Raw genomic sequence first — 20,033 nt, forward strand, 5'->3', positions numbered from 1 at the left:
GTGGAAGCAGCTTAGTAAATCACTGTGCATGAGACATACAAAGAGAGCAGGGAACTGTGATCAGTTGAGATGTCTGAAGCAATGTAGAAGATCTGGATTATACAAATTGCAAGAGAAGAAGAGATCAGGACTATGAGGTGAGTGTGTGTTTCAATGTGTTTATGAGACTGTACTTTGGGGACAGAACTATCCAGACTCACAAAGTTTGAGGACAAAACTGTAAATAGTAGAAGTGGTTCATATTTGAAAATTTGTAAAATTTGTAAAAACAAAAAAAAAAACTGGGGTTGGTACACTCTAAAAAAAATGCGGGGTTGTTTCAACTATGTTATATATACTTCAAATATGGACTAACTGAACTGTTGGGTTACATTTTTAGTTACATTTTTAAGCCCCATATATATATTATTGTGAATTTGTATTTTAAAATTTAAATTTACAATTTACAATGTTTTAAAGTGTAATTTAATTCTGTAATGACAAAGCTGAATTTTCAGCAGCAATCACTCTTTAGTGTCAGTTCTTCTTGTTATTAATGTTATTCCAGGTTTCTTTGAAATATATATCTTTTTTAATTAAAAGACAATCTTTACTGTCATAATAAATTAATTTAATGCATAATGTAGTAATTTCTTTAAATCTTACCTTCAAAAGTAAGATTTTTGCATTTTATTTGTGAAAACGCAATGAAATTAAACTAATAACATTTTTACTTTCTTTTACGTTTTCTGATATGGTTAGGTTATAATATTTACAAGTTAGTATTAGTTGTGTAAAACAATAGAAGTCTATGGAATATCCTTATTTTATGGAAGCCCTTTTCTGTCATTGAATAAAAAATAGAAAACTCGCAAATGCGAATTATAAAGTCAAAATTGTGAGACGAACTCGCAATTCTGAGAAATAAGTTTATATCCTGCAAATCTGACTTTATAACACAATTGCGAGTTTATATCTCACAATTCTGAGAAAAAAAAGACAGAATTGTAAGATATAAACTAGCATTTGCCAGAAAAAAAACTCGCAATTCTTAGTTTATATCACACAAGTATGAGAAAATAGTCAGTAGTGTAAGTTTATATCTCGCAATTCTGACTTTGTAATTCGCAGTTGTGAGTTTTTATGTCACAATTGTAAGAAAAAAGTCATAATTGCGAGTTTATATGCAGTTCTGAGAAAATAGTCAGTGTAAGTTTATATCTCACAATTCTAACTTTATAACTCGCAATTGCCAGTTTATATCATGCAATTTTAAGTAAGAAAGTCAGTATTGCGAGTTTATATCATGCAATTCTGAAAAATAAGTCAAAGTGTAAGTTCATATCTCGCAATTCTGACTAATTCGTGATTATGAGTTTTTATGTCACAATTCTAAGAAAAAAAGTCAGAATTATGAGTTTGTATAATGTAATTCTGAGAAAAAAGTCATAATTGCGTGTTTATATCATGCAATTCTGAGAAAAAATGTCATTGCATGTTTATATGCAATTCTGAGAAAAAAGTCTGTGTAAGTTTATATCTCGCAATTCTGAGAAAAGTCATAATTGCATGTTTATATCATGCAATTCTGAGAAAAAGTTCAAAGTGTAAGTTTATATCTCGCAATTCTGAGAAAAAAAGTCAGAATTGTGAGTTTTATCTTGCAATTCTGACTTTATAACTTGCAATTGTGAGTTCATATCATGCAATTCTAAGAAAGTCAGAATTGCGAGTTTATATCATGCAATTCTGAAAAATAAGTCAAAGTGTAAGTTCATATCTCGCAATTCTGACTAATTCGTGATTAGTTTTTGTCACAATTCTAAGAAAAAAGTCAGAATTACGAGTTTGTATAACGTAATTCTGAGAAAAAAAGTCATAATTGCGTGTTTATATCATGCAATTCTGAGAAAAAAGTCAAAGTGTAAGTTTATATCATGCAATTCTAAGAAAAAAGTCAGAATTGTGAGTTTATACCATGCAAATTAAAAAAAAAAAAAAATCAGAAGTGAGATACAAACACACAATAACCTTTTTTTTTTTTTTAAATTATTCAGTGGCGAAAACGGGGTTCCATACCATTTAGATAGCTAAGTGTGTGTAAGATAATTTTCTTGAAGACTGATTTTTTGCTGAATTTGGGTGGATGGGATTTGTAGAAGCACAGTGATGTTTGTCCTGACTGAGAGGTCCTCAGTTCACCCCTCTGTATGCTAGTATAGTATCCACTGGGACAAAAAGTGAATGCTGGCAAAGCTTAGCAGCCCTAAATTTGTCTTTAGTTGGTTAGGTAGGACAAGTACGAATAATACTAAATTATTTTCATTTAAATCCTTATGGCTGCTGACCCTTCTTATCAACAGTATTAAGAAATTATTGTATAGTCTTGACTGCTGGAGCAAACTGAAAATGTTGATGTGGAATCCGTTACTTTTCTCAGCACTGGTCAGGCCGCACCAATCACAGTGGTTTATAATTACAGGTTCTCTCTTTATAGAGTCTTCTATGTTAGATTTGCATTGACTGGAATACTGTACCTGCAGTAAAAAACAGCAACGTTTTGGTATTTCGTATCTGTGAACAATAAACATAGAGTCAGCTATATTTGATGAAAGAATTGTGAGCAACTAAGATGTGCTAATGTTTAGCAGTTGTTATTACGTTGGTGTCGACAGATGCGGTGTTTTGTTTATGCTCATTAAGCTGCTGCATACTAACAGCGTTCTCTCTCTGGAGCGTAATGTTTCCTCTGTACCGCAGCGCTGATGTAAGAAACTATATGGTGGAGAAAAAGAGTATTAAAGTTGCAAATTATTCAAAACACGTTCCTCTGTTTTTGTGGTTTTCGGCCACCTCAGATGAACCCTCAGTAAACAGTTGAAACTGCTGAAACTGCATTAATGGGTAGCTGATCAAATTGTGTTATAAAACATAATTTCTCTAAATAATAAACCTCATTCAGAACGGTTTGAAGAGTGATGAGCATTCGCAGCAGAGTGTACCTGGTTTAAGAGCGTGTCACTAAATATTCAGCCTCCACACAGAGGAAATGTTCTCAGAATGCAGCATTCTGGTGTACTAAAGTAGGTCAGGAGTAATTGTGCGTGTGGTATCACGGGTGGTGTTAGAAAGGCAATATCAGTGAGTGATGGTTTCTGCAGATGCCTTCAAACTGAAAATCTGGAGGGCCTGGAACAAATCCACCACATTAACCTGATTTAGAGGGTAGGTTGCAACTAATGCAAGACCCTTTTCTTCAGGTTCCACACTTTCTCACTCAGTTTGTATATTGTCACATAAACAGTGTGTGTACGGCTGTCGAACAGTTCATCATCATGATCCTATAACACTTTGGATGTGTGTATGTTTGAGTGGAACATCTCTATAGGGTCAGTGGATATTCAATATATATTCAATACAGGCATACTACTATCAAAAAAAGGGGGTTTAGTGTGAAAATAGTCAAGTTTCCATTCACTGTTTTAGTGACAAAGGCTCTCTTCAATCAGTTTTCATCTACTTGGAATTTTACTGATAAAAATGTGTGTGACAATGTAAAAATGCATTGAAAAAAAAGCTAAATTATCTGTCTGCATTTTGACCTTTTACATAATGGTTGGTGTAATGATATCATTCTTTAAAAAAATGAATTGTCACATTAGTTTTGGTGTATTGCAATAGGAATCCACATTATTTTGAAAACAGCATAATTTCTGCATCTTTCACATCCCAGATATCGCCAAGTCACTGTGTAATATGCAGAGAGTTAATAAGAAAGCACTTTAATGGGAGCAGCATATGACACCACATTTATTTGCATTAAAGCCCTTTTCCCTTGATTTTAAAGTAGATTTTTAAATTAAACAAAAAAAATTAATTAATTAGAATTTCCTTCAGCTACATCGGTAAACATTTTGAGATTCATCCTGTGTAGCTTTAAACTAAACTTTTATCCCCAGGAATACATATATTGTAATATTATAATTTTTTGAAAATTTTTAAATTTTGGCTGTTAAACGAATTAATAATAATGATGATGTCTTCAAGATAAAATGTTAAATGACTATAATTACGATTTTATGCACAAAAATGTAACAAAAGTTTCTAATATTGGGCTTAGTATTCACATCTTAAAGGGATAGTTCACTCAAAAATGAAAATTCTGTCATTATTTACTGAGGGTACGTTTACATAAGTGCATTTTCGTTTTAAACTGCAAAACTTTTGCTACAGTTACGCCTGTCATTTACACTACTCTGCTGTTTTTGACCCTCAAAAACTGATCAAAATGGAGACTTTCAAAAACCCTGCAGACCCCGTTTTAGTTTGAAAGCTCCAAAGTTGCATTTCAGTGTAAACGGACCAAAACAGAGACACTGCAGACCCCGTTCAGATTGAAAACTCCAGGGTTGCATGTCAGTGTAAACGGACCAAAACGGAGACTTTCGAAAATGGTGCAAACCCTGTTTTAATTTAAAAACTCCAGAGTTGCGTTTCTGTGTAAACAGACCAAAACGGAGACTTTCGAAAGCGGTGCAAACCCTATTTAAGTTTGAAAACTCCAGGGTTGCATGTCAGTGTAAACAGAGACTTTCGAAAATGGTGCAAACCCTGTTTTAGTTTAAAAACTCCAGGGTTGCGTTTCAGTGTAAACGGACCAAAGCGGAGACTTTCGAAAACGGTGCAAACCCCGTTTTAGTTTAAAAACTCCAGAGTTGCGTTTCAGTGTAAACGGACCAAAGCAGAGACATTCAAAAACGGTGCAAACCCCGTTTTAGTTTAAAAACTCCAGAGTTGCGTTTCAGTGTAAACGGACCAAAACGGAGACTTTCGAAAAACGGGGCAAACCCCGGTTTAGTTTGAAAACCCCAGAGTTGAGTTTCAGTGTAAACGGACCAAAACGGAGACTTTCGAAAGCGGTGCAAACACCGTTTTAGTTTAAAAACTCCGGGGTGGCGTTTCAGTGTAAACGGACCAAAACTGAGACTTTCGAAAAACGGGGCAAACCCCGGTTTAGTTTGAAAACCCCAGAGTTGAGTTTCAGTGTAAACGGACCAAAACGGAGACTTTCGAAAGCGGTGCAAACACCGTTTTAGTTTAAAAACTCCAGAGTTGCGTTTCAGTGTAAACGGACCAAAGCAGAGACATTCAAAAACGGTGCAAACCCCGTTTTAGTTTAAAAACTCCAGAGTTGCGTTTCAGTGTAAACGGACCAAAACGGAGACTTTCGAAAAACGGGGCAAACCCCGGTTTAGTTTGAAAACCCCAGAGTTGAGTTTCAGTGTAAACGGACCAAAACGGAGACTTTCGAAAGCGGTGCAAACACCGTTTTAGTTTAAAAACTCCGGGGTGGCGTTTCAGTGTAAACGGACCAAAACTGAGACTTTCGAAAAACGGGGCAAACCCCGGTTTAGTTTGAAAACCCCAGAGTTGAGTTTCAGTGTAAACGGACCAAAACGGAGACTTTCGAAAGCGGTGCAAACACCGTTTTAGTTTAAAAACTCCGGGGTGGCGTTTCAGTGTAAAACGGACCAAAACGGAGACTTTCGAAAGCGGTGCAAACCCCGTTTTAGTTTAAAAACTCCAGGGTTGCGTTTCAGTGTAAACGGACCAAAACTGAGACTTTCGAAAACGGTGCAAACCCCGTTTTAGTTTGAAAACTCCAGAGTTGCGTGTCAGTGTAAACGGACCAAAGCGGAGACTTTCAAAAACGGTGCAAACCCCGGTTTTAGTTTGAAAACTCCAGAGTTGCGTTTCAGTGTAAACGGACCAAAACGGAGACTTTCGAAAATGGTGCAAACCCTGTTTTAGTTTGAAAACTCCAGAGTTGCGTTTCAGTGTAAACGGACCAAAACGGAGACTTTCGAAAATGGTGCAAACCCTGTTTTAGTTTGAAAAATCCAGAGTTGCGTTTCAGTGTAAACTGATCAAAATGGAGACTTTCGAAAACGCTGCAGACTTTTAGTTCGAAAACTTCAGGGTAACCCTGCAAACCGCGTTTTGGTTAGAAAACTTCAGGGTCGCATTTTAGTGAAAACTCCAGGGTTGCATTTCAGTGTAGACGGACCAAAACAGACCAAAACTGAATGCAGTGAAAATGCCAGTGTAGATGAGATCGTTTCCATTTTAAAATGCTGTTTTAAATAGAAAACGCAGTAGTGTAAACAGGGCCTCACTCTCATGTCAATCCAAACCTGTAAGACCTTTGTTTATCTTCGGAACACAAATTAAGATATTTTTAATAAAATCCAAGAGCTTTCTGACCCTGCATAGACTTTGGAATAACATGAAGGTGAGTAATTAATGACAGAATTTTCCTTTTTAGGTGAACTATTCCTTAATAAGTGTATCACTCGTGTGCATGTGTGTAATAAGTGTTATGACTTATGTGTGCAAACAATGTCTTTTGGACAGGGACAATCATCTTATTAGTATTGTCCCCCTGTTTCGCAATACTTTTTCTCCTCTATCTTTTTCTGGTATCAGCTAAGGCATCTGAGATGCCATGACAGTCTAATCGAATTCTCTCCCTCCTCCTTACAATCGCCTGTGGAGGAATATGTTTCTCTGAAGTTATCAGAAGACTGATATCTTCCTCTCTTTCTCCAAGCAATTTTCCTTCACATCTTTCCTCAGTAATCCATAAACAACAGCTGTTTGGAGACCTGTTGTTAGTTTACACTTTAAACTCATGTTTACAGTCTGTGCTGTTTTTTTCCGTTCAACTGTTGACATGTTTTGTCTGATTGACAGTATTATTTGGATAAAGGTGTCTGCAGTGATTGAATGTAAAGTGTAATTGTAATGACATAATTCAAGTAGATAGCTCAGAATAGAAAAGGGTCTCAGCTTTCTCTCTTTATTTCTGAAATGCAGAGAATGAGTGATGGATGGATACTCGAGAGAAATGTGAGGATTTTCTGATGGATCATGCTAGTGCTGAAGGAGGGAGATGTGCAGCTTAATTGCTCTAAATTAGCATTTTGTAGCTGGGAACTGGATTGCAATCAGAAAAATGTTTGCAATCCTGAGAATGCTTCAGGAGTTTGGCCATTTGTTACATTCCTGACGTGGCACACAATACACACACAGACACATTCACAGAGGCACACTAATAGGCCTTGCTTGGGCTGCTTTCTATTATTGGGCTCCTGGGTTGAGTAGATCGGCTTACTCTGTTTCCTGTTGGGCTCCTGGTGCATTTCCAAACTTACAGATCCATTTCAGCTTCTTACGTCCTTTCAGTCAGCAGCTGATTGGACAGTTGGTGAGCAGGGTAAAGGTAGGAACCAGTTCATTTTAAGCATCATAGTGTGGTAAAATTTCATCAGTACCATTTAAACTCTATTAATTTTGTTCAAAAAATGAATATGCTTGCATATGGATGTTTCTAAATGGACATTAGCAGACAAGTCAAAAGTTTACATACACCTTGCAGAATCCTTGAAAAATGTTACTTTTTTTTTACCAAAAAAAAAGGGGATCATACAAAATGCATGTTATTTTTTATTTAGTACTGTCCTGAATAAGATATTTCACATAAAAGACGTTTACATATAGTCCACAAGAGAAAATAATAGTTGAATTAGGGCTGGGCGATATGGCAAAAATTTATATCACAATATATTTCTTAATTTCGGTCGATACGATATAATTCCGATATCGATATGGACAATATTAAAAAGCCTCAGGAAAAAACTGCTGAGGACACACACAATGGATTTCTGTACCTACAAATGTCTGCAAACTGAATTTGCAAAGTCTATAATACATCCAGGCTCCTCCTATTAAAATTATATAAAAAAAAAAATGTAATAAAAACAATACAAAAAATAAGGTTCACTTTTTATTTTTATTTAGCCTTTACAAACAAGAAATGTGAAATAAACTATCACATAAATAAAACTCTCAGACTCAGCTTATTAACAATAATATATTTCCATTTAAACTAGAGCAGGCTGATTATTCATATAAATTTAAACAACAAACAAACTGCTTCAGCAGTTTTCAGATAAAGAAACAAAAAGAATAAAATAAATAAAGAGTGAGCAACAACAAAAACACATTGCTCTGGCCAGAACAGAAAAGGGGGAAAGAAATCATAATAAAAATTATGCCACTAGGCCAACTAATTATTAATCCTCTTCCAGAAAGGAGGTCAGGGCTCGCAAAATTTCTAAATCTCTGGTAGCCCTTCGGGCAGGTACTCTTCAGATTTTGGTAGCCCGAAAATTATTTTAACTATCCCAAATAAAAAAACAAAAAAAACAACAACTTAAATTTAGAAAATTAGATAGGAGTCTAAATGTCAATCAAAAATATTTTCAATACACAAATATCAACAAATATCAAGGAATGAATTTTATTTCACTATTTACAGTGTATGTGGAATTTTTAAATATCAATTTGAGGCAATTTATGACCCTTTTTAAGAGCTGCACAAGTAAAATGAACAGTATGAGTGGGATTGGACGATGTACGGTATTAAGCCATATTAAGCCATAAAATTACATAATTTACAGTTCAGATACAGGTTTTTCACAAAAAAATCTTATAAAATGGAATTTCAGCCTTTATACAATTAAAAGGAATAAATCAAGTATATAATGTATTATATTTATTTAAAACATAAATATAACTGTCTTAATTGTTTAGATTTTTAGAAAGCACATTAACTTCTTTCACATTTACAACTCTGTGTTTGCTGCATAAAAAAACATTGGTCGAGATTTGCAATAATCTGACCAGTTGAAAATGTGGACGTGCATATTCATTCTCTGTCACTAGGTGGCGCTTTAGGAGCGCTGAAATATTACGGTTTCCCTAGTAACGGCTGTATACAAAGCAGCATTAGCGCAGTTTTATCAGGCATGAAATGAAAATGACAACGTTACGTTTCTGAGGACAGTCGGCTCCCTTCAGATACATTTATACAGTACCGCCGCTCCCTATACGCAGAGTACGCAGTCTGCGTAGGGCACCAACTCCCAGGGGGCACCATCCCAGCTGCTCAAAAAAAATATTTTTATTATTTTATTATTTTTATTATTATTTATTTTAGTTTTTATATAGCCTATTATAATAATAAATTAATATTAATAATATACATATACAAATAAACAAAAATAAAAACGTATATATTGCATTTTCTGTGAATGCAGCAGAGTAGGCTAGTAAGCACACGTGATTACGCGCAGCGACGCGCCTTTACCTCTGTTTACGGCTGCCTTTTTGGCCAAAAATGATGATAATAATTGATGAACAATATGCCTGGTCCTGGAAAGAGATATCAACAATCCGGCGCCGAGAAATGAAAGCCCAAAATGAAGCCCGTGCATCACTTAGGTGCGTTCATAATCCTGTGAAACTTTATTTTATTCTGTCGACGTTAATAGTGTTTTAATGTCGGTAATAATTTCACGTCTAACGCCTCCTTCTTAATATGAATACAAGCAGATCTAAGTAAACAAAATGACTTAAAATGCATTATATTAAAACACAGAAGCAATTATGATTATTGATTAATAATGACCATATGGTGTCATTAAACAACAGTGTTAAAATACATAATTAATACAAAATTAACAGTTTACATTACAATTTTAATAGAAATGCCTGAAAAGGGCACCAAAGGCCTGGTAAATGCAGTTGTTACACTCATATGATGATCGAATTCCTTGTTTAATATTGACCAAACATTTAATTAAAATGTCCACATAATCTTTCCTATCATTTCCTCAACAAAAATATGTGGACATCATAACCCTTGTCTGATTTATTGTCAAAGTCTGCTTTATTGTCAAAACTGCCACATGTACAGTGCATGTACGGGTAAAAACACAGAATAAAAATATATTTAAAAAAAAAATACAGACAAATACAAATATTATATATTCTATAAAACACAATTTACAAGCATGGATATGATAGAAAGATAGATAAAAAGGCAGATAACCATGGTTTTTTATCATAGTAAAACTGCTTAATTTCCTTGTGTATGATTCTGAGATTATTAAATCAATCAGACAACTGTATTAATAAAATCATAGGCATTGGACGTAACTCTTTTTTGTTGATAAAACTCTTGCTCTTGCTATTTCACTCTTTATTTACCTTTTTGATCAAAAATAACTTCCGTAATATTTGGGGGAGGGGGCACAAAAGTAAATTTCTGCTTAGGGCACCCATTTGGCCAGCAGCGGCCCTGCATTTATATAAAGACATCAGTGCCGCGTTTTGACTTTGAAACATGCAGCGTGCATATTTATTCATTTACATCATTGCCTCTTAAAGTTTAATCCAGCCCTTTCGAGATTGTTTATTTAACGAAGTCAAAGCCTTTTTGAAAATCTATTTGAAGCGGCCAGCGCTGATATTATGGCGAGTATTTGCATGAACCGTGTATAACTTACCAATGGCAGAGTTTATCCGAACTTAAAAAACCGAACCACTTCCACACCACTGAATTAGTCTTTCCTCTCTTATCAACTATTTCGTCTGCCTTCTTTCTTGTGGAAGCTTGTTCATCCACATCTGTATTGCGGTCAGGGGTACTCATACCCTGGAAATCCAGAGGTCTCGCGAGAGCACAATTTGAATAGTCTCTGCAAGACACTCTGGCATCGAGCAATGATGCAGGTTACTGCAATACGTAATAAGGAACCAATCAAATCGGTGTATCTGATGTAGGCGGGCCAGAGGCGAGCTAAGCTGATGATGACAGCACTGCGATGTCCGAATCATATAGTAAACTTTGAAAGATCGCTGTCGCTACAGATGAACAAGTTGCTTGAAACGGCTTTGGCCGCTACAATGAACGAGTTAGACTTGGCTTTCCATATAAAAGAGGAACAGAAAACCGAAAACTCGAATCGTTCCTTTGCAAGAAGGACGTTTTTGCTGTTTTGCCGACTGGATACGGCAAGAGTTTAATCTATCAGTTCACGAGTTCACGCTTACATATAATTAGCCGGAGAATAGTAGTGCATGTTTGGCGTGCTGTCCGGTGAAGGGCTCCGAGCTCGGGAGTGGCTCGAACCCAGAGTACGTTACCCCCCAATAGGAGTAGCGAGAACTCGGAGTGATGAGATGGGGTGGTGGAGGTTTACTGATAAACCATCGAGTGAATTGAGGTGAGTCAGCTGTATTTAAACCTATGGCGCTGATTGACTTGTGATGTTTACGCTAAGCATCTGAAGCGCTTCTCCCGAACTTTGTTAATGAAACATCATTTAGCTCTGCTGGTAGCTAAGCGTGTATTGTTGTGATTGGTCGTGGCGTTATCCAATTGCGTGCAGTTAGAGTTTCAAATGCATGCTTGGTGCCGCCCCTCGAGTTAGGCAGTTTTCATTGCTCGATCCCAGACCCTTAATCTTAATAGATTAGGGTCTGGATTTTTCCAGGCTAGGGTACTCATTTTGTAGCAAAAAACTTCCCGCAACGGAGCTTAACCAACTACTGCTGCTGAGCGCTAGCAGCGTGTCTTTGATGTACATCATCACGCAATTCTGTTTTGCTCTTTCTGACGACTGAGCACTGAACTTCATTCAGTGACAAATGCTAATGTATAAAATTATATATATATATATAGACCTTTTTCCTGAGTAAACGATGAGCGCCGCCATTACGAATTCTAACGTCAGATTGAATGCTTTTCTGTTCCGGTTTCCATAGGAACCCATTCAAATAGCGTCCATCTGTTTTTAATGTAGCTAACGTCCGCTGCTTCGTGTCATCTACACACTCATTAAAGTGAGGCACTGACAAATGACGGTCATTGCGACATTGACAAGTGATGGCGCTATGGAGCCATGTGCTTTTTGAAAACATTTTAATAGGTTTAACATTAGTTTATCAACTCGGAATATAACCTTATTTGACTAGAAACAATGCAGACCGGAAATGCAAAGCATTCTTTCAGTTAAGAGTCGGACTTACTTCCGTGTTCAGGAAAAACGTCTATACATCGGAATATCGGAAATGGGCTTAAAAATCGTATCACCCTTATTGAAAAAAATTCTATCGCGCTATATATTGATATCGAATTATTCTCCAGCCCTAAGTTGAATTTATAAAAATGACCTTGTTCAAAAGTTTACATAAACTTTGTTAATACTCTGTTGTTATCTGAATGATCCACAGCTGTGTTTTAGTGATAGTTGTTCATGAGTCACTTGTTTGTCTGACAAATTCTTTGGTTTTTCAACATTTTTGTGTAATTGAACCCTTTTCAACAATGACTGTATGATTTTGAGATCCATCTTTTCTCACTGAGGACAACTGAGGGACTCATATGCAACTATTACGGAAGATTCAAACGCTCACTGATGCTTTTTGAATTTGAAGATCGGGGTGAATAGCTGGGTTTCAGTCACGTGATTATGATGACGCGCGAAGGCGGGGCGATTTCAGATAGAGGGCAGGAAGTAAACATGGAGAATAAAACGTCTATGGAGGAAACCATTGCGGAGAGTCCGTATTTTGTATTAATTTAGAACCAGTTTCAAGAAATAGAATCAAGGAGTTAGTAAACAGATATGTTGGACGTGACCCGTTCCTCATGAAGATGAGTGAGTTTTCGGTCGAACTTGAAGATTAGCCGACAGTTGAGTGCTTTTTAAGAAACGGTATACTTCTAGAAATACTGGGACAGCAAGTTACAAAGTTAGTCTCACATGTGTACTGAAAGGATCCAGGCTCTCTTGAAAGTGGGCTGTGATATTGCTGTTATATCAATACTGTTGTATGAGACAAGATTACATTTTGACTATTGTTATGAGTGTGGTCTTTGTGAGTTCTGTCTGTTGTGTAATATACATGAAAACATTAAATGCCATTGAGAAGACAGAATTATACATGGTGGTTTATTTACAAGATTAGATTTTTCAACAATTGTTATAATAAGAACATGGTGTGCAATAACAGATTAGCTCCTCCCGACCGCAGACGTAAGTTAAAAATCCACTTTTTACGGCGTTGTTCTGTGAGCTTTTTACATTTCTCACCTTTATGAGTGACAATTTTTGGTACTCTGTAAAACCCCTTTCCCTCTTTCTCGGTTTGAACGATTGGAGCAGCCGTAAACTATACAAAACATTAGCATTATTTCACTGGCAGATCCTCAACAATTTCACTTCCTGCCCTCCATCTGAATTTCGCGCTCTCACGATACAGCAGCGTGACGTCACGTGAAACCAACCTATTGACTTATTTTGTCTTCTGGGAAATACATATGTATGTTCTGAAGGGCAGTACTAAAAAAAAAAAAGAAGATATTTAGGCAAAATAAGAAAAATTTACACATCCTCATTCCATTCAAAAGTTTTCACCCCGACTCTTAATGCATAGTTTTTCCTTCTAAAGCATCAATGTGCGTTTGAACCTTCTGTAATAGTTGCATATGAGTCCCTCAGTTGTACTCAGTGTGAAAAGATGGATCTCAAAATCATACAGTCATTGTTGGAAAGGGTTCAAATACACAAAAATGCTGAAAAACCAATTAATCTGTGGGACCAGAAGAACTTTTAGTTTAACTGTTCAGGACAAACAAGGGACTCATGAACAACTATCACTAGGGTGACCACCCGTCCCGCGTAGCGCGTGCGCGTACAGCGTTTGAAGCCCAATTCATGCGTCCCGCAAATTGAGACAGTGTCACGCATAATCAATGCTTGCTCACAAAAAAGTTGGTCACGCTATATCCTCGAGCCCCAGGCAGCCAAACGAACATTACTTAACAGTTCAGCACGCTACTGTTGCCACACCCACCCCTCACTTGAACTGCTGACTAGGTTTTTGTCAACTTTTTCGTTGTTGTCATGACAGCGCTCTCACGTGCATACCAGACACACTGGGAAGGAACTTTTAGATGCGCGCTTTCCAATTCGAAAAATGGAGAAAGAGACTGAGTCTGAGGCACCGCCATCATCAATTAAAAAGAGGTGTGGGTACAAGAAAGACTGGGAAAATGAATATTAATTGAATGAATTCCTGCTCCTGCCTTTACTAACATGCAAGTTCTCATTCTTCCTCCCCCTTCTCGTTCCGTGAACCTCTGGAGTTGTGAGTTAAGACTTTTTTTTTTCAACTGTTCCTGTGGTGTTGAGCAACTACAATTCCTGTTAAACCCATAATTATATATTGTAATTTATTTAAAGTGAATAAGTATTTTTTTCTGTGATTCGCAGTTTTTTTTTAGTTTTTTTTTTAATTTAAGTACTTATTTACAAAACACAATTTCACTAAAGAAAAAAAAACATGTAAAATAAAGTAAGCAAAGGCACTTCAGTCCATAAGGCAAGTCAAAGTTGTTCACATACATATATTGTCCTCAATCTTCATATATTCTTAAAATAAAGTTACATGGAAGCTTAGCAAGTTACAATGGCAAATATTTTGAGACATCTTCACATAGAGAGTAAATGTGGTCACTGAAGTCTTTCAGAAGTTTCAAAGAAGCAAAGTATTCCCTCAGTTCAATTTTAAACACCATTAGGGATGGATTTTTGTTTTGCCATAAATAGCTAAAGTAAATCGTAAGTTGAAGTGCATCTGTCAATTCATTGAATGTTCAAAATATTATGAATCTTTATTTAGAAAAAAAAATCACATTGGTTGGCCTATTCATGAGCATACATCAGCATTTACACATGTTTAGGGGAATAGGGCATTATTAATATACCATTTAAGGTGGTATGTGCTAGAAATGGGTAAACCACTATCAGTGAGTCTGCCCGTAGGGGGGGCACCGCCGCGCCAGGCAGTGTCCCACATTGTCCCTCAGAAACATACCCCTTGTCCCCCCTTGGGCTTATTAGCAGGTGGTCACCCTAACTATCACACACACACACACACACACACACACACACACACACACACACACACACACACACACACACACACACACACGTTGGGTTTACATGTTTTATGGGGACATTCCATAGGCGTAATGGTTTTTATACTGTACAAACCGTACTTTCTATCGCCCTACACCTACCCTACACCTAAACCTAGCCCTCACAGGAGATTGTGCATACTTTTACTTCATCAAAAAACTCATTGTGCATGATTTATAAGCCTGTTTCCTCATGGGGACCTGAGAAATGTCCCCATAAGGTCAAAATCTACTGGTATTCCTATCCTTGTGGGGACATTTGGTCCCCACAACGTGATGAATACCAGGTACACACACACACACACACACACACACACACACACACACACACACACACACACACACACACACACACACAAACACACACACATGTTGGGTTTACATGTTTTATGGGGACATTCCATAGGCGTAATGGTTTTTATACTGTATTTTCTATCGCCCTACACCTAAACCTAGCCCTCACAGGAGATTGTGCACACTTTTACTTCATCAAAAAAACTCATTGTGCATGATTTATAAGCCTGTTTCCTCATGGGGACCTAAGAAATGTCCCCACAAGGTCAAAATCTACTGGTATTCCTATCCTTGTGGGGACATTTGGTGTCCTTGTGGGGACATTTGGTCCCCACAACGTGATGAATACCAGGTACACACACACACACACACACAGCTGTGGATCATTCAGGTAACAACACAGTATTAAGAATCAAGTCTATGTAAACTTTTGAACAGGGTCATTTTTATAAATTCAACTATTATTTTCTTTTGTGGACTGTAAACATCTTTTATGTGAAATATCTTCTTCATGTCAGTACTAAATAAAAAATAACATGAATTCTGTATGATCCCTCTTATTTTGGTAAAATAATTAACATTTTGCAGATTCCGCAAGGTGTATGTAAACTTTTGACCTAAACTGTATATAATTAATATGGCTTCCATTCTAACAAAGTATGAGTTTAAAACATATCTTTAATTTTAAAATATAGGCTATTTTGAGATATGAAAATGTACTGCATAACAGGAATGACCCTGATGTTGATATTACAATCTATGTCTTTAGGCACTTATCTTCCAAATCCATTCAAACAAGACCAACCTTTAAAATAAAGGGATGCTCCACTCAAATATGGACATTCTGTCATCATTTGCTCTCTTCGTGTGTTTCATGAGGATATTTTAAAAATGTTTTGCCTGTACAATAGCAGTGAGTGGTTTAATGTTGTTTGCTTCCCAACATTCAACATGAGGTTCAACATTTTTTGTGAAAATATCTCATTAAATACTGAAGATTCATATTCTAAAAGCAAATGTTGCAAGTCAAGGAGGCAGAGATAAGCGTAAAAAAACAGATTTCAGCTCCTTCATAAGGTATGAGAGGATAGTCATGGTTCACCTGTTCCTGGCAGGCGATAGGTGGCCTTGCTAACTCTGTTTCCAATTCCATTCTATAATTGGTGACTGTCTTGGCTGGGTAACAGTGTCAGGGCTGACGTCTGGGCCCGTCTGGACATGCAGAGAGACTGAGAGAGGGTCATGTTTGTGTCAGGAGTGAAATAAGTTACTGAGTATTGCATTAGATACTTTTATCCACAGTGACGTACAATACACATTACAAAGACAGTCTAGTTTTGCTCAAGATATGACACTTATTTCAGAGACAGGCCTTATGGAGTAACCTAGGGTTGCATAGCCAGACTTTTAAATGTTGACATAACATCTAGACATTGGTATTGGTTACATGTGTAGAGCTCTTTATAGAGAAAATTCTGTTTTAGGAAGCACCTTTAGGTCTAAATGAGTTGTGATTTGCATGAAGCTGTTTGGACTGTTATGGGTGCCAACAAGAGTGGTGTGTACAGTACGTGTGTGTGTGTGTGTGTGTGTGTGTGTGTGTGTGTGTGTGTGCACCTGGTATTCATCACGTTGTGGGGACCAAATGTCCCCACAAGGATAGGAATACCAGTAGATTTTGACCTTGTGGGGACATTTCTCAGGTCCCCATGAGGAAACAGGCTTATAAATCATGCACAATGAGTTTTTTTGACGAAGTAAAAGTGTGCACAATCTCCTGTGAGGGCTAGGTTTAGGTGTAGGGCGATAGAAAGTACGGTTTGTACAGTATAAAAACCATTACGCCTATGGAATGTCCCCATAAAACATGTAAACCCAACGTGTGTGTGTGTGTGTGTGCGTGTGTGCGTGTGTGTGTGTGTAGAGGAGCTCTGGGAGCAGCTGGCAGGCTCTCGGGGCTTGGAATGGTATGTAACTATGGGCAGGTGCGCGGAGCAGATTGGCAGAAGTATCCTGCATCAGTGATCATACACAGACTGTCCACAGAGCAGACAGCCCACACACAAACCCACATACATGCATACAGTTACAACAACTTCATTTGTTTACACTTCTAGCAGAAGTGTAATGCAGTAAAACAATACCTCTCTAATATACACTACTGGGACTTGTATGGCTTACTACTGTATAAATTATGTCTCTTATTGAAGTATGTTGTAGAAAGTCAATGAAAGATCGTTTAATACACATTTCGGACTATGGGGGGCGCCATTATTTCGATGGTGTTAAATGGTTGCACTTGGTGAACTACTGGCGCTACCTGTTGCTATTTTTACCATAACACAACTTGGAAAATAAAACACTGATATGTTGACCACAGCTACTGAAAGAGCTTACAGGTGGTGATAGATATAGGCTTAGACTTAAACCAAAAACCATACTACCGTTTTTTTATCTAAACGTCCCTGGATATCTGCGCCGAGAAACTCCTTCAGTGGCTGTAGCGATAGCATGTTTACATCTTGCCAGGATGGCATCTAGTGTTTTTCTTGTCTCTGCCGTTTATAAGATCTTTCAGTAGCTGTGGTCTACTAAAAGCCTCAAGGGCATCAGGGCTAAAGTGGAGAGAACAAAGACGCAGGTCTTTAGGAAGTTTTATTCATCCACAGGCAGCTTCCCATTCTTTTCTACTCTTAACTGCAAAAATGCTTTTCTTACTTAGATTTTTTGCCTTGTTTCCAGCTAAAATATCTAAAAATTCTTACATCAAGAAGGATTTTCTAGATGAGTAAAAATTATTGTCTTGTTTTCAGAAAAAACAAGTCAAAATTAAGTGTTTTTGCTTGAAAAAGCTAAATAATCTGCCAATGGGGTAAAATAATCTTGTTTTCTGTTTGAAATAAGATTTTTTGTTCTAAGCAAAAACTCACTTAATTTTGACTTGTTTTTTTTTTTTTTGAAAACAAGAAAATAATTTTTACTTGTCTAGAAAAGCCTTGTTGATTTAAGATTTTTTAGATATTTTGACTGGAAAAAAAGACAAAAAATCTAAGTAAGAAAAGCATTTTTTGCAGTGTTCTTATCGTTAGGAAAGCAGTGAAGATTTACATCGCTTCTCTTGTTGGCATCTGACTGAAATTTACAACCAAAAGCCACATAGTAGCTATGTTTCCATTACCATTTAAATTACGCAAATTGAAATTGCGAATTGAAATTGTGAATTGAAATTGCGTCAATTTTGTAAAAACTTCCATATACGCAAAAAAGTTTTTACACTACCATAAGGTGTTTTTCAGGCAATCCGAAAAATGAATATTTCGCAAAACTGCAATAGATACTTTTTTTTCACATTTACAGGTCACATGGTGTATGTAAAAAGTCATACACTGCAAAAAAAAGGCTTATCTTACTAAGTATTTTTGTCTTGTTTCTAGTCAAAATATCCAAAATGTCTTAAATTAAGATGCACTTGCTAGATAAGCAAAATGACAGATATTGAATCTTGTTTCCAGGGGAGAAAAAACAAAATTAAGTGCATTTTGCTTAAAACAAGATGTAATTTTGCTTATCTAGTAAATGCATCTTAATTTATTTATTTATTTTTTTGATATTTTGACTAGAAACAATACAAAAATACTAAATAAAGCCCTATTCGGACGGGACTAGTTTTACATGGGGTCATTGGAGAAATTTCTGTTTCATAGAGGTACTTTGCGATTTTAATACCATCCGAATCTGCCATGTCTTTGTTTTTCTCACACAACCTCCGTAATAATTCCAGAGCAAATTACCTACTGTTTTCAGCAAACTCAGTGATCTTCTGAGAATTAGAATATTTAAAATATTTACTCTGCAAATGTCTGTAGCACGTTACAGCTCCTACATGGCCACTGGAGCTGATCGCAGCCACTCAAATCAATACTTATATTTACACCAGTCATGCCACATGTTTCCTCATACGCCTCTTTTGATTAAATATAGCTAAAATTTGTCAAAATCCCACCAAAATCCGTTGCCATGACTTATCGCGAGAGGAAAAACTACTACTTTTAGACAGGTTTACTTTTAGACACTCCCCTGCCATTGGTCAATCAGACCGATAGCCCTGCCTCCAAATGTATGCCATTGTGTATGCATTGGTCTGATTGAGATGCTCACAGAGACAGTTTTTATGATTTTTGTAAAGAATGGCTTAATTATAGAGGTCTCTGGGATATAAGAAAGTATTTTAACATAAAAAAAAAAAAAATACATGCTTGAGCTTTGAATTAAACATAACACAGTACGCTATTAAGTCTCATGAGTGATGCAAGAATTACATCTTTTTCTCTGGGTGCTTGTTTCAGGCTTTTTTAAGATAACAAGGTACATATTCCATCTCTCTGCGGCGTCTCTCTTGAGTTTAGTGATGGTTGGAGAAATGATGGGAATGGACAGAAAAAAAGAGAGTTAGAGAAATTCAGAATGCCAGATGATGGTAGAATGAGAGGATAGCAGAGCTTTGGAAATGAGCTGAAGATGGAATATGTAATGAGAGAAAAGATGAAGAGAACAGCTCACGTCAGCTCTCAGAACTTTCAGCACTGTGGGTGAAGAGAAATATGAAGAACAAAGACACGAGGAATATGTTTGTGTGTGTGTGTGTGTGTGTGTGTGTGTGTGTGTGTGTGTGTGTGTGTGTGTGTGCGTGCGTACATGAAACAGATGGGTAGAGAGCAGAAGAGCCATATCTGACTGGATAAAGGGGGGATCAGGAGATTTGGGATGCGTCTGTCTTTTATACATGTTCATTGCATGTTGTGATCTGGCCAGATCTGTGCTGCTCGACTGGAGAAGGCCACTCAAGCCCAACACACATGCAGAGCAA

General features: G+C 36.8%; 1 protein-coding gene across 1 annotated transcript in view; it reads left to right on the forward strand.

Moving 5' to 3' along the window:
• myo16 (myosin XVI) overlaps window positions 1-20,033 on the forward strand; it is a 341,691-nt gene continuing 321,658 nt past the window's right edge. Inside the window, exon 1 of the mRNA XM_073846062.1 lies at window positions 1-137. The gene's annotated coding sequence lies outside the window, so the exon portion shown is untranslated. The remainder of the gene's footprint in view (window positions 138-20,033) is intronic.

Source organism: Garra rufa, chromosome 8 (genome assembly GCF_049309525.1).
Source record: "Garra rufa chromosome 8, GarRuf1.0, whole genome shotgun sequence".
NCBI lineage: Eukaryota > Metazoa > Chordata > Actinopteri > Cypriniformes > Cyprinidae > Garra > Garra rufa.